The sequence below is a fragment of the Anabrus simplex genome, chromosome 3 (genome assembly GCF_040414725.1).
Source record: "Anabrus simplex isolate iqAnaSimp1 chromosome 3, ASM4041472v1, whole genome shotgun sequence".
In the NCBI taxonomy this organism is placed as follows: Eukaryota; Metazoa; Arthropoda; class Insecta; order Orthoptera; family Tettigoniidae; genus Anabrus; species Anabrus simplex.
Window position 1 is genome coordinate 18091550 of NC_090267.1, and position 12898 is coordinate 18104447.

At 39.1% G+C, this 12898-nt stretch overlaps 1 protein-coding gene across 1 annotated transcript in view; it reads right to left on the minus strand.

Annotated features, from left to right (window-relative positions):
* LOC136866955 (zinc finger protein 160-like) overlaps positions 1–12898 on the minus strand; it is a 58441-nt gene that overhangs the window by 4224 nt on the left and 41319 nt on the right. The gene's annotated exons all lie outside the window — the stretch shown is intronic.

The following is a 12898-nucleotide window of genomic DNA, read 5'->3' on the forward strand; positions in this document are numbered from 1 at the left end:
AACAGGATGTTCCCTAAGAGTGAGGTGTGGTAAGAGCCATTGTGTCTACTTCTTAATCTCATAATAAAATATCGGATTACTCCAGAAAAATTAAATAGGGCATTTAAGTGCTAAAAATCTTCCTACAAAAATTGCAAATGCCCACTGAGACAAAGAGCACCTTTAGTTAAAACACCATCACGTATTTAGAACGGTTATGTTTCCAACCCTCCTCTGCGAACCATTTGACTTTGCCGCGGTGGGGAGGCTTGCGTGTCCCAATGATGCAGATAGCCGAGCCGCAGGTGCTACCATATCGGATGGGTATCTGTTGAGAGACCAGACTAACGAATGGTTCATTGAAACGGGGGTAGCAGCCTTTCGGTAGTTGCAAGGGCGGCAGTCTAGATGATTGACTGATACGGCCTTGTAATAATACTCAACATGGCTTAGCTGTGTTGATACTGCTACACGGCTGAAAGCAACGGGAAACTACAGCCGTAACTACCCCCCGAGGACATGCAGCTCTCTGTATGAATGCTGTACTGATGATGGCTTCCTCCCGGGTAAAATATTCCGGAGGTAAACTAGTCCCCCATTCGGATGTCCGCGTGGGGACTACACGAGAGGGGGCGATCATCAGGAAGATGGATACTGACATTCTGCGAGTCGGAGCGTGGAATGTTAGAAGTTTGAATCGTTGTGGTAGGTAAGAGAATCTGAAAAGGGAGATGGATAGGCTAAAGTTAGATGTAGTTGGTATAAGTGAAGTACGTTGGCAAGAAGAACAAGATTTTTGGTCAGGCGGCTGCTGAATTATCAACACAAAATCAAACAGGGGAAATGCAGGAGTTGGTTTAATAATGAATAAGAAAATAGTGCAGCGGGTAAGCTACTATGACCAGCATAGTGAAAGAATTATTGTCGTCAAGACAGACACCAAACCAATGCCCACCACAATAGTGCAGGTCTATATGCCTACTAGTTCAGCGGATGATGAAGAAATCGAAAGGATATATGAAGAGATAGAAAATTTAATACAATATGTAAAAGGTGACGAGAATCTAATTGTGATGGGAGACTGGAATGCAGTGGTAGGCGAAGGAAGAGAAGATAGTACAGCAGGAGAATTTGGATTGGGACAAAGGAACGAAAGAGGAAGTCGGCTGGTTGAATTCTGCACTGATCATAATTTAGTTCTTGGTAATACTTGGTTCAAACACCACAAACGACGGCTGTATACGTGGAAGAGACATGGAGACACTGGAAGGTATCAGATAGATTTTATTATGATTAAGCAGAGATTCAGAAACCAGGTGTTGGATTGCAAAATTTTCCCAGGAGCAGACGTGGACTCTGACGACAACTTGTTGGTCATGAAATGCCATCTGAAGTTGAAGAAATTGAAGAAAGGAAAGAATGCAAAAAGATGGGATCTAGACAAGTTGAAAGAAAAGAGTGTGAGGGACTGTTTCAAGGAACATGTTGCACAAGGACTAAATGAAAAGGCTGAAGGAAACACTATAGAGGAAGAGTGGAGAGTCATGAAAAATGAAGTCAGTAGGACTGCTGAAGAAATGTTAGGAAGGAAGAAAAGATCAACTAAGAATCAGTGGATAAATCAGGAGATACTAGACCTGATTGATGAACGACGAAAATACAAGAATGCTAGAAATGTAGAGGGCAGAAATGAATACAGGCGATTAAAGAATGGAGTGGATAGAAAGCGCAAGGTAGCTAAGGAAGAATGGCTGAAGGAGAAGTGCTAGGATGTCGAAGGCTGTATGGTCCTGGGAAAGGTAGATGCTGCATACAGGAAAATCAAGGAAACCCTTGGAGAAAAGAAATCTAGGTGTATGAATATTAAGAACTCAGATGGAAAGCCACTTCTAGGGAAAGAAGACAAAGCAGAAAGATGGCAGGAACATATCCAACAGTTGTATCAAGGTAAAGATGTAGATAATTTGGTTCTGGAACATGAAGAGGCTGTTGATGCTGATAAAATGGGAGACCCAATTTTGAGGTCAGAGTGACAGAGCTGTGAGTGACGTAAATAGGAACAAGGCACCTGGAATTGATGACATTCCCTCTGAATTACTGACTGCCTTAGGAGAAACCAGCATGGCAACGTTATTTCATTCCGTGTGCAAGATGTATGAGAGAGAAGAAGTCCCATCCGATTTTCGGCAGAATGTTGTTATACCTATTCCCAAGAAAGCCGGTGCTGACAGGTGTGAAAACTACCGCACCATTAGTTTAGAGTCTCATGCCTGCAAAATTTTAACACATAGTATTTACAGAAGAATGGAAAAACAAGTTGCGGCTGAGTTGGGAGAAGATCAATTTGGCTTCAGAATAAATGTAGGAACACGTGAAGCAATCCTGACTTTACGTCTGATCTTAGAGGATAGAATCAAGAAGGACAAGCCCACGTACATGGCATTCGTAGATCCGGAAAAGGCATTCGATAAGGTTGATTGGACCAAGCTATTTATGATTTTTGAAGATGATAGGGATCAGATACCGAGAACGAAGAATTATCTACAATCTGTATAATAAACAGTCTGCAGTGATAAGAATGAAGGGCTTTGAAAAAGAAGCAGCAATCCAGAAAGGAGTAGGGCAAGGCTACAGTTTGTCCCCTCTCCTTTTCAATGTTTAGATAGAACAGGCAGTAAAGGATATCAAAGAGAAATTTGGAAAGGGAATCACAGTCCAAGGAGAGGAAATCAAAACCTTGAGATTTGCCGATGATATTGTTATTTTATCTGAGACTACAGAAGATCTCGAGAAGTTGCTGAATGGTATGGATGAAGTCTTGGGTAAGGAGTACAAGATGTAAATAAATAAGTCGGAAACAAAAGTAATGGAGTGCAGTCGAACGAAGGCAGGTGATGTAGGAAATATTAGATTAAGAAACGAAGTCATAAAGGAAGTAGATGAATATTGTTACTTGGGTAGTAAAATAACTAACGATGGCAGAAGTAAGGAGGACATAAAATGCAGACTAGCACAAGCAAGGAAGAGCTTTTTTAAGAAAAGAAATTTGCTCACTTCAAACATTGATATCAGAATTAGAAAGATGTTTTTGAAGAATTTCGTGTGGAGCGTGGCATTGTATGGAAGTGAAACATGGACGATAACTAGCGCAGAAAGAAGGAGAATAGAAGCTTTTGAAATGTGGTGTTACAGAAGAATGCTCAAGGTGAGATGGATGATAGAATCACGAATGAAGATATACTGAATCAAATTGGTGAGAGAAGATCGATTTGGCTAACTCTGAGGAGAAGAAGGGATAGAATGATAGAACACATCTTAAGACACCCAGGACTTGTTCAGTTGGTTTTTAAGGAAGTGTAGGTGGTAAGAACGGTAAGAGTAGACCAAGGTATGAATATGACAAGGAGATTACAGCAGATGTATGATGCAATAGTTACGTAGAAATGAAAAGATTAGCACAGGATAGGGTGGCATGGAAAGCTGCATCAAACCAGTCTATGGACTGATGACTCAAAAACTAACACATATTTCCAACATCTGGGTGAATTTAATTAAATGTCTTAAGACCCATAAAAATTTTCCCAAATATGCAAATTGAACATTAAGACCATGTTAATCTGAAATTAATTAAAGTGACAAGGATTTATCCGGTAACTGTTATTCAGACAATTGCTGTCCTTGATTTAAGAAGGTACTTTACTCGAAATTGCCTCGTGCTTGCTTCAACATCTTCAGAACGGTTTTGTTATGTGCTAAATGTTGTATGTGGACGTTGGCATGTACAAGATGCCCCATTACTTTATTGGTGTATATATGACACATTTAACTTAGAACGCAGCTATAGTAGCCCAGTAACATTTGTTTTGTCCGATAATATAAAATAAAACGACCACGTTGACAAGCAGTCAGCCTAAACAGAATTAGATCAGAAATGCCCCCACATGGAAGGCAAATACTCTGAGTGATGTACGAGGCATTCAAGTTTCTGTCATTGTATTCGCATATAAGAGAAATTGCTTCCAGTCATATTCAATCTTTCATTATTCAGTTGTTTACTAATATTTACTATGAATAAAGATTCAGACGGCAATTTTTTCAAATACATAAAATGTCCTTGTGAAGCACGAGGCACAGATATATTACTTTCAGTGGCTCTGACTTTTTGATCCATTTTACCAGCGACTTCTAAAATGTCAAGGAGATGATTCTTAGTGCAAGCTTTTGTACATTCAATTTCATATTTAATGTAGCAAGTATGTTTTTTCATTACCAGTTATTAGACCCTAAATGACCTTTTGTTGTGTTATAAACGCACAGGACACATACTTTTTCAAGTATACTCTGAATCCACATGACTAAAATACGGGTAAGGAATATACCTGATGGAGAAGGCAGACAAGCTAACACACTTCTCTGAACTCAGGTTATAAGTAAATCAATACCGGCACCAACCGTCCACATGTCAGTACATCCTGATAATGTTATTCTGGTTGTAGTGCCTAAATTAAACAAAAGCATATTCTTTTCCTCAACGTAGGCAAGCTACATGTAAGGTACTTAGGCTTACAAAGGACAACTAGGCATAAATACGGTATTTTATAGAGCTTAAAAGACCTCATGTGACATAGGTGACGGCTTCACATTCTCATATCCATCAATCCTTTTCTGAGCGGTCTCTATTGCTAATATTCCAACACAGATGACAACCCCTAACTCTTTTCAGCTTTCGAAAGGGCAACACTGTGCAGTACAAAGGAGAAGTACCCCTCATTTTTCAATGTGACATATCTCTTCCATTTTGCCCTCCGATTACTGTTAACAGTGGATGGTTGCCGAGTTGTTCTTCCTCTTAAAACAGTTATCACCACCATCTCTATTTTTACAATCTGCTTTATGTCGTCTGAACAGCAATGGTACAACTTGTTCTCTAACAGAAACCAGTTCATCCTTTGATTTGCAAGTATTCAGGATCAGTGGTACAAATGACTGAACTGCATACTCATCGCATTTTTTTCAAGCTGCTTTATGTCGCACCGACACATATAGGTCTTATGGAGACAATGGGACAGGAAAGGGCTAGGAATGGGAAGGAAGTGGCCGTGACCTTAATTAGGGTAGAGCCCCAGCATTTGCCTGGTGTGAAAATGGGAAACCAGGGAAAACCATCTTCAGGGCTGCCGACAGTGGGGTTCGAACCAACTATCTTCCGAATACAGGATACTGACCGCACTTAAGCGACTGCAACTATCAAACTCATATGCAAAATCATCAGCAGCTAATGTGGCTCAATTAATTACCATATTACCTAATAAATACAGCGTACGCCCTATTTCAAATCTGATATGACCAGTATCCCACAATTGACAAAAATTCATGTCATATTGCAAAAAGAATACAACGGAACAAAAACGGCATCATTATTTAAAATGTGTATTTTCCAGGTGCTTAGTGAAGAAAGGAGGCAAATCACAAATAACTGACAAGGCGTAGTGCATAAAGCAAATGTAGACAGTAAGTATAAAGTAAGGCACATGCAGACAGCGCAGACAAATACTTTAATACACCAATACCGGACAGCTTGCAGAAAGTCGATAGTGCTGCTAAATACATGGCTTGGTGTGACAAACTCTTCAATAACATATTGCCATTTGTATGATTATTGGTGCACTGGCGTGTTCTATATAATGTATAAGTATTTGTAATGAAATAATCTTGCATTGTAGCTATATTCCAAGAAAAGTGTTATTCGCTGAACAAATTACCCAACAACATAATGGCATGGGAACTGATAAGGACTGCAAGTATTTAGAAAAGTAATGACCTCGCGAGGTAACATTCTATGCCCCTTATATTACGAAATCAATCAAACACTCTGCTGAAATATTAATGGGACTTAAAATCAATAGTATTAAAACATGAAACTCTAGTACAGTCAAACATATTGTTAAACAGTACCAAAAATTTCACAAATGAAAACTTGTGGGCTTGTAGCGTAATGGTTATCGCGGTAGTCTTGAAACTGAAAGCTACGAGTTTCGAATCAGGTCAGCTGATTTTATACTGTAAGATAATAATAATAATAATAATAATAATAATAATAATAATAATAATTTCCTTTATGTCCCACTAACTACTTTTACGGTTTTCGAAGGCGCCGACATGCCGGAATTTAGTCCCGCAGGAATTCTATTACATGCCAGTAAATCTACCTACACGAGGCTGACGTATTTGAGCACATTCAGATACCACCTGACTGAGCCAGGATCGAACCTGCCAAATTTGAATCGGAAGGCCGGCGCCTCAACCGTCTGAGCCACTCAGCCCGAGTAATAAAATTATTTCAGTGTATTATTGGCATAGGCTTGAGAACCAGTCGAACTAATTTAATACGTATGCATGGTAATTCTTCATGATGAATTACTGAAAGAGACATCAGGAAATTCTGAACACGTCTTCCTTGTCAGTAACATCGTAGTTTAGTCACGTAACCCCAATATATATATATATAATGAATGTATTTCTGTCTTCAGAGGTAAAACAGAAAATTCAAGGTACAGCAAAAGCGAGATAGCAGCGTGAGTTGAGTTGTCCTGTAGAGTTCGGGAAGATCGGCCGTACCGAAGGAAAAGAAGTCAAAATAATGGACCAAAACGCCTGTTCCTTAATTACAGATTCTCGTTCCCGAATCTCAATAAATCATGGATGTTGTTAAGTTATCTGCCCCCTCCAGCGTTTTGGCCGAATGGTCAGCGCTTCGTGGCCCTTCTCTTTCTTTTGATGACATCCTCATTCTTCGGAGTGTTGGATCTCTCCCATATCCCTCCTGATTACTGTTAATAGAAGACGTTTAGCCAGCTGTACTTCCTCCTAAAACAATAATCACCACCACTGAATTGTCAGCGTACGGCCTTTGGTTCAGACGGTACTGGTACGATTCCCGACTGAGTCGGAGATTTTAATCGTGTCTGTTGTAGATCGGGGTCCACGGATTTTAGTTCGTATTCATAAGCATCTTCAAGTATATACAACATATCATACGAAAAACAACCACAGAAACATGCAATAGTGGGTATATATATCCCTCCACATAGGACTGGTGTGAGGAAAGGCGTTCGGCCGCAAAAATAGGCTAAGTCCATACAAAGTGCTGCGCCAGGCTAGAAAGAAGAGAGAGTAGTTGTTAAATAATCCTGCCAGAGGTTGAGTGGATCCTGAAACAAATTCCGCTTTTAATTTTCAAGACATAGCGAAAAACACGGCTAACACAGTGCTCGTTTGGAGGTTTATGAAGGAGGCATTTCATATTTTAAAATTAAATCTTTAATTACTATGATTGTTTATTTAAATACATACACACATTACATTATCATTATAGACTTATGCTTTTCAGCATTCAGTCTGCAAGCCTCTGTGAACTTACTAAACGTCGCCACAGTCTTCTATTTGCAACTAGTGCTATGGCCTCATTTAGTCCTATACCTCTTATCTTTAAATCGTTAGGAACTGAGTCTAACCATCGTCGTCTTGGTCTACCTCTACTTCTTTACCCTCAATAACAGAGTCCATTATTCTCCTAGGTAACCTATCCACCTCCATTCGCCTCAAATGACCCCACCGCCGAAGCCAGTATATGCATACAGCTTCATCAATCGAGTTCACTCCTAAATTAGCCTTTATCTCCTCATTCCGAGTACCCTCCTCCCATTGTTCCCACATGTTTGTACCAGCAATCATTCTCGCTACTTTCATGTCTGTTACTTCTAACTTATGAATAAGACATCCTGTTCACCCAGATTTCGCTCCCGTAAAGCAAAGTTGGTCTGAAAACAGACCGATGTAAGGATAGTTTTGTCTGGGAGCTGATTTCCTTCTTACAAAATACTGTTGATCGCAACTGCGAGCTCACAGCATTAGCTTTTCTGCACCTTGATTCAATCTCACTTACTATAGTACCATCTTGAGAGAACACGCAACCTAAATTCATGAAATTAATTACCTGTTCTAGCTTTGTATCACCAATATGACATTCAATTCTGTTGAATTTCTTACCTACTGACATCAATTTAGTCTTCGAAAGGCCAATTTTCATACCATACTCATTGCACCTATTTTCAAGCTCCAAGATATTGGACTGCAGGCTTTCAGCACAATCTGTCATTAAGACGAAGTCGTCAACATAGGCCAAACTGCTTACTACATTTCCACCTAACTGAATCCCGCACTGCCATTATATACCTTTCAGCAGATAATCCATGTACACTATGAACAACAAAGGTGAAAGATCACACAGCCTTGTCTACCCTGTGTAAGTACCCTGAACCAAGAACTCATTCTACCATCAATTCTCACTGGAGCCAATTTGTCAATATAAACGCCTTTGATTGAGTGTAATAATCTATCTTTAATCCCGTATTCCCCCAGTACGGCGAACATCTTTTCCCTCGGTACCCTGTCATATGCTTTCTTTAGAACTATGAAACAAACATAAATGTCTATTCCTCTCCTAGCATTTTTCAATTACCTGCAGCATACTGAAAATCTGATCCCGACAGCCTCTCTGTGGTCTGAAACCACACTGGTTTTCATCCAACTTCCTCTCAACGACTGATCGCACCCTCCCTTCCAAGATGCCAGTGAATACTTTGCCTGGTATACTAATCAATGAGATACCTCGATAGTTGTTGCAATCCTTCCTGTTCCCTTGCTTATAAATAGGTACAACTACTGCTTTTGTCCAATCTGAAGGTACCTTACCCAAACTCCATGCTAATTTTAATACTCTATGAAGCCATTTCATTCCTGCCTTCCCACTATACTTCACCATTTCAGGTCTAATTTCATCTATTCCCAGTGTTTTATGACAATGGAGTTTATTTTCCATTCTTTCCACTTCCTCAAGAGTAATTTCACCAACATCATTTTCCTCCTTCTCATGTGGTTGGCTGTTCACAACACCACCAGGAAGAACTTTCACGTTGAGAAGATGTTCAAAATATTCCCTCCACCTCTCCAGCGATTCCCTGGGATCTATTATGAGTTCACCTGAGTTACTCAAAACACTTCATTTCCTTTTTACCTCCCTTCCTAAGATTCTTTATTACTGTCCGGAAAGGTTTCCCAACTGCTTGACCTAGTTTTTCCAGGTTATTACCAAAATCTTCCCACGACTTCTTTTTGGATTCAACAACTATTTGTTTCGCTCTGTTTCTTTCATCTACGTACAAATCCCTGTCTGCCTCGGCCCTTGTTTGGAGCCATTTCTGATAAGCCTTCCTTTTACGTTTACAAGCTGCTCTCACTTCATCATTCCTCCAAGAAGTTCGCCTTTTCCCATCTTTACACACAGTTCTTCCTAGGCATCCCCTTGCTGTTTCCACTACAGCATCCCTGTGTGCCACCCATTCTCTTTCTATATCCTGAGCCTGCTTACTGCCTACTGTTCGAAACTTCTCACTAATCATATCCATTGTGCCCTTTTCAAGGCAACATCTGCGGTGAACTTCTTCCTTCTTCTGTGCGCCGCCTGCTCCTGTAATAAATGACATTTAAATGATACTCACCGCTGCATGTAGACTCTTCTTCCTCAGTCGTGGACCGTCCGATGCTATCCCCGTAGATAGGCCACCCGTCGATCAGGGAGTGAGGAAATGAAAAGATGGGGTAAACTAACTATAAATGACTGTACCCAAAGACTGAATTAAATTTAAATAACAGACTGATTTATTGAAAAGTGCAAAGTGCCAAAAATGAAGGTAAACTAAACTGGTGAAAGATGTGAACAAAGTGTAATAAAAATAGAAATTCAAAAAAAATTAAAGATCTGCCTTACAATAACACAAATGTCTGCCTAATAAAATTGACTGAACGTCGAACAAAATAATTATAATATTCAGGTTATGTTGACACTGTCTCCAAGACGATAACGTGAATAAATTCAAAACTCTGGCCAGAAATACCACCTCATTTGAAGTACAGAATTGTATTACGTAGAAAATATCTCTCAAAATAAATTAAAAGTAGCTGAATCAGAATAAAGTAATTAGTTACGTCATCAAATCCACTGACTCAGAGGAGTTATCAAATCTTTAACACATGTGGCTTAGTTGGAAAACACCCAACTTTAAAATAATCATGGACTGCACTAACCAAGTGTAACAAATAAGGAATAATTCAAAGAAAACAGCCATGGACATCGTACTTCATTTACCACGTAACCACTATCACATTCAAACTACTCGTGGTTGAAAAGGAAATTATTGACACATGAACCTGAGTGTTACAACCACTCATCTAATTATTTAAACTTCACTTGCATGACTGTGATAGACTGGACTTCTTAAAAATAATCCAAATGATTAGGCCAAGTGCCTCATGTTTACATTTCAAATGAAAGCGATCCTTGTACATTAAAATTTTTACTGAATTTGCCGCTGACTACATTTCATTATGAATTCATTATTTGTGGTACCACCATTAGATGGAGGCAGACCCCATCTTATTTTTCCTCATTCATTGCGGCAATTATTATACAACTGGTTTATTAAAGATCGCTTCATTTCCTAATTAAAATGTAGTGGATTTTAAAAGGTTTGGTAATTACTGAATGCCTGGTATGAGCATACCACTACTATGGTTTTGACTGTGACCTAATCGATGATCTCTTATCCTAACACATGAAATCTTATTTACATAATTAAATCTGCTCATGGAGAAACACTGCTCCAACAAAAGAAAACACAGAAATCAAAACTAGCCTAACTACACCTATCTATTTACATCAAATCAAATATAAATAATTCACATACGATCACATCCAACAAATAAACTGTAATAAAAGGTACACACAGAAAGAATAACAAATAAACAAAACTAGATCCCAACATCGCTGCCTACTGAAATTAATGAGATAAAATAGATAAAATGCGCAAAATATCGGAGCTTACAGGAAAATTTACCCCGCTACGAGTAGCAAAAAATATTGTGAATTTGACGGCAATCTCTAACCTCAGACGACAAATGTCTGGCCATGATCCTATTTAACCTCTATGGGCAATAATTACTGTTATTCCATGTCATCCATGACTTTACATGACTATCAAAATACACATTGACTCGTCGCTCTGCTCACATGTACTACGGCTAGCATATTTGCCGAGCATCTACTTTCCCTGGAATTATTTGAAACAAATACAGGCTTCTGCCTACAATCTTAACCCATGTCGTAACATATTTAACACTCTTGGTTAAATTATTCATCTCTCAATTCTATTTACTCATCATTAATGTCGACGTAGTACTTCATAATACGGCCTCGCTCGTATCCGGCGGGCGAAATATCTGTCGTGCACATCACTATTTCTTACGACAGTTCATGACATGGTCCAAATGTCACATCTCCATTATCAACGTAGATCATCAGGGATATTGTTCATTTAGCTCGATCTCTAGATCATTCTCTGCTTCACATATCACAAAATATCAGAGCTGACTCATCAATGGCTTCCTGTCACTAACTGTTTACTAAAATGACGAGATTGCCCCTCAAAACACAGCTATTGAAGAATGTGTAACCGCAACTACACAGGAATAAATACTCGCGTATACCAAAAATCGTCGCAAAATACACGGTATAAGAACTACCAGAAACGGTCATCTGAAGGATGATTTCACAATATAAAACAAGCTGAAAGCGCAAAATAGCAAAATAAGCATTAAAATCAACGAGGCGGCATCTACAAGATCACAACTCCAACAGAAATATCGCTCAAATTAAAGATGTAATAACATGATGATTATTATAATTATTACAAATCGGCATTACACTCATTGAGATCAAATAATATAGCATCCTAAACTGTCAAAGTGACATACTACAGAATAATCCATAACAATACGCAAACACATCTACATAGAGAAAGTGCGGAAATAACCCTAGCTGTAAGTGCAACATTATTATTATTATTATTATTATCATTATTATTATTATAGTTATTAGAATGTGAATTATTTACAATCCTACCTAACAGCCTAAGCTACATTTGATCATCGATTAGGCACGGTCCTACGTATTTATTTACATTATTTTATTTGATGCTCATACCTGGGTGATGGAGGCATGTTGGATTACCCTCCGGGCACCGTCATGGTGAATTAGAATTCCATCTTGAAGCTGATGTGGTATTCCAAATTTTCACACACGCAAACTTGATACATTTTTATCATGCCGTTACACACGCTTACATTAACATAAACACTCGCATTTTCTCGCACTCCAGTGAAGGTTAGACGATAGCACTGCGTAGACTCCTGTCGTGAAGTAGGAAGTTCCAGTCCGCTACCTGCCTGAAAATCACCTGCTGGTCCCCACACCGCTCTCTCAGCTTTTGTTTACATACAGCTTACCGATCATTCACCCCTACGGAACATAACAGTTTGCTCAAGGTCTTTACCACTGCGGCCTTCATTAAAGAAAAGTCATTCTCCTCCCTGTCTGCTTTAACTAGTTTCTCCCCGCAAACATCTCGCTTGCCAAAACAGTTTGTTATAAGTGGTAAAAGCAAGCTAAAGTACAGTTTCCAATGTTGTGGAGAAATTTATGCTGTTCGTCCTCCAAAGATGAAGAATAAATTAGCTTTCCAACAAATGTCAAACTACCCGTGGATTAGAGAGGTTTTATGCAGCTATGCTGAAAACATGGACTTGTCCCTCTCGACTCGTAGTGTGAGTTCATTTAAGCCAAGTGTTGAAAGTGTAGCTACTGCCTGTTATCTCTGCATAAATTCAAAGTAAAGTAAAGTTTGTTTCTTAAAGTGTTCATTTCTAAAATGTTACTCTCCCAAGTAAAATGCATGGCTCACTCAGGATGCTAACAAGTGTCTCTGATCGCTTTCTTACCAGCCAAAAGTAAAGTTCAAAGCTG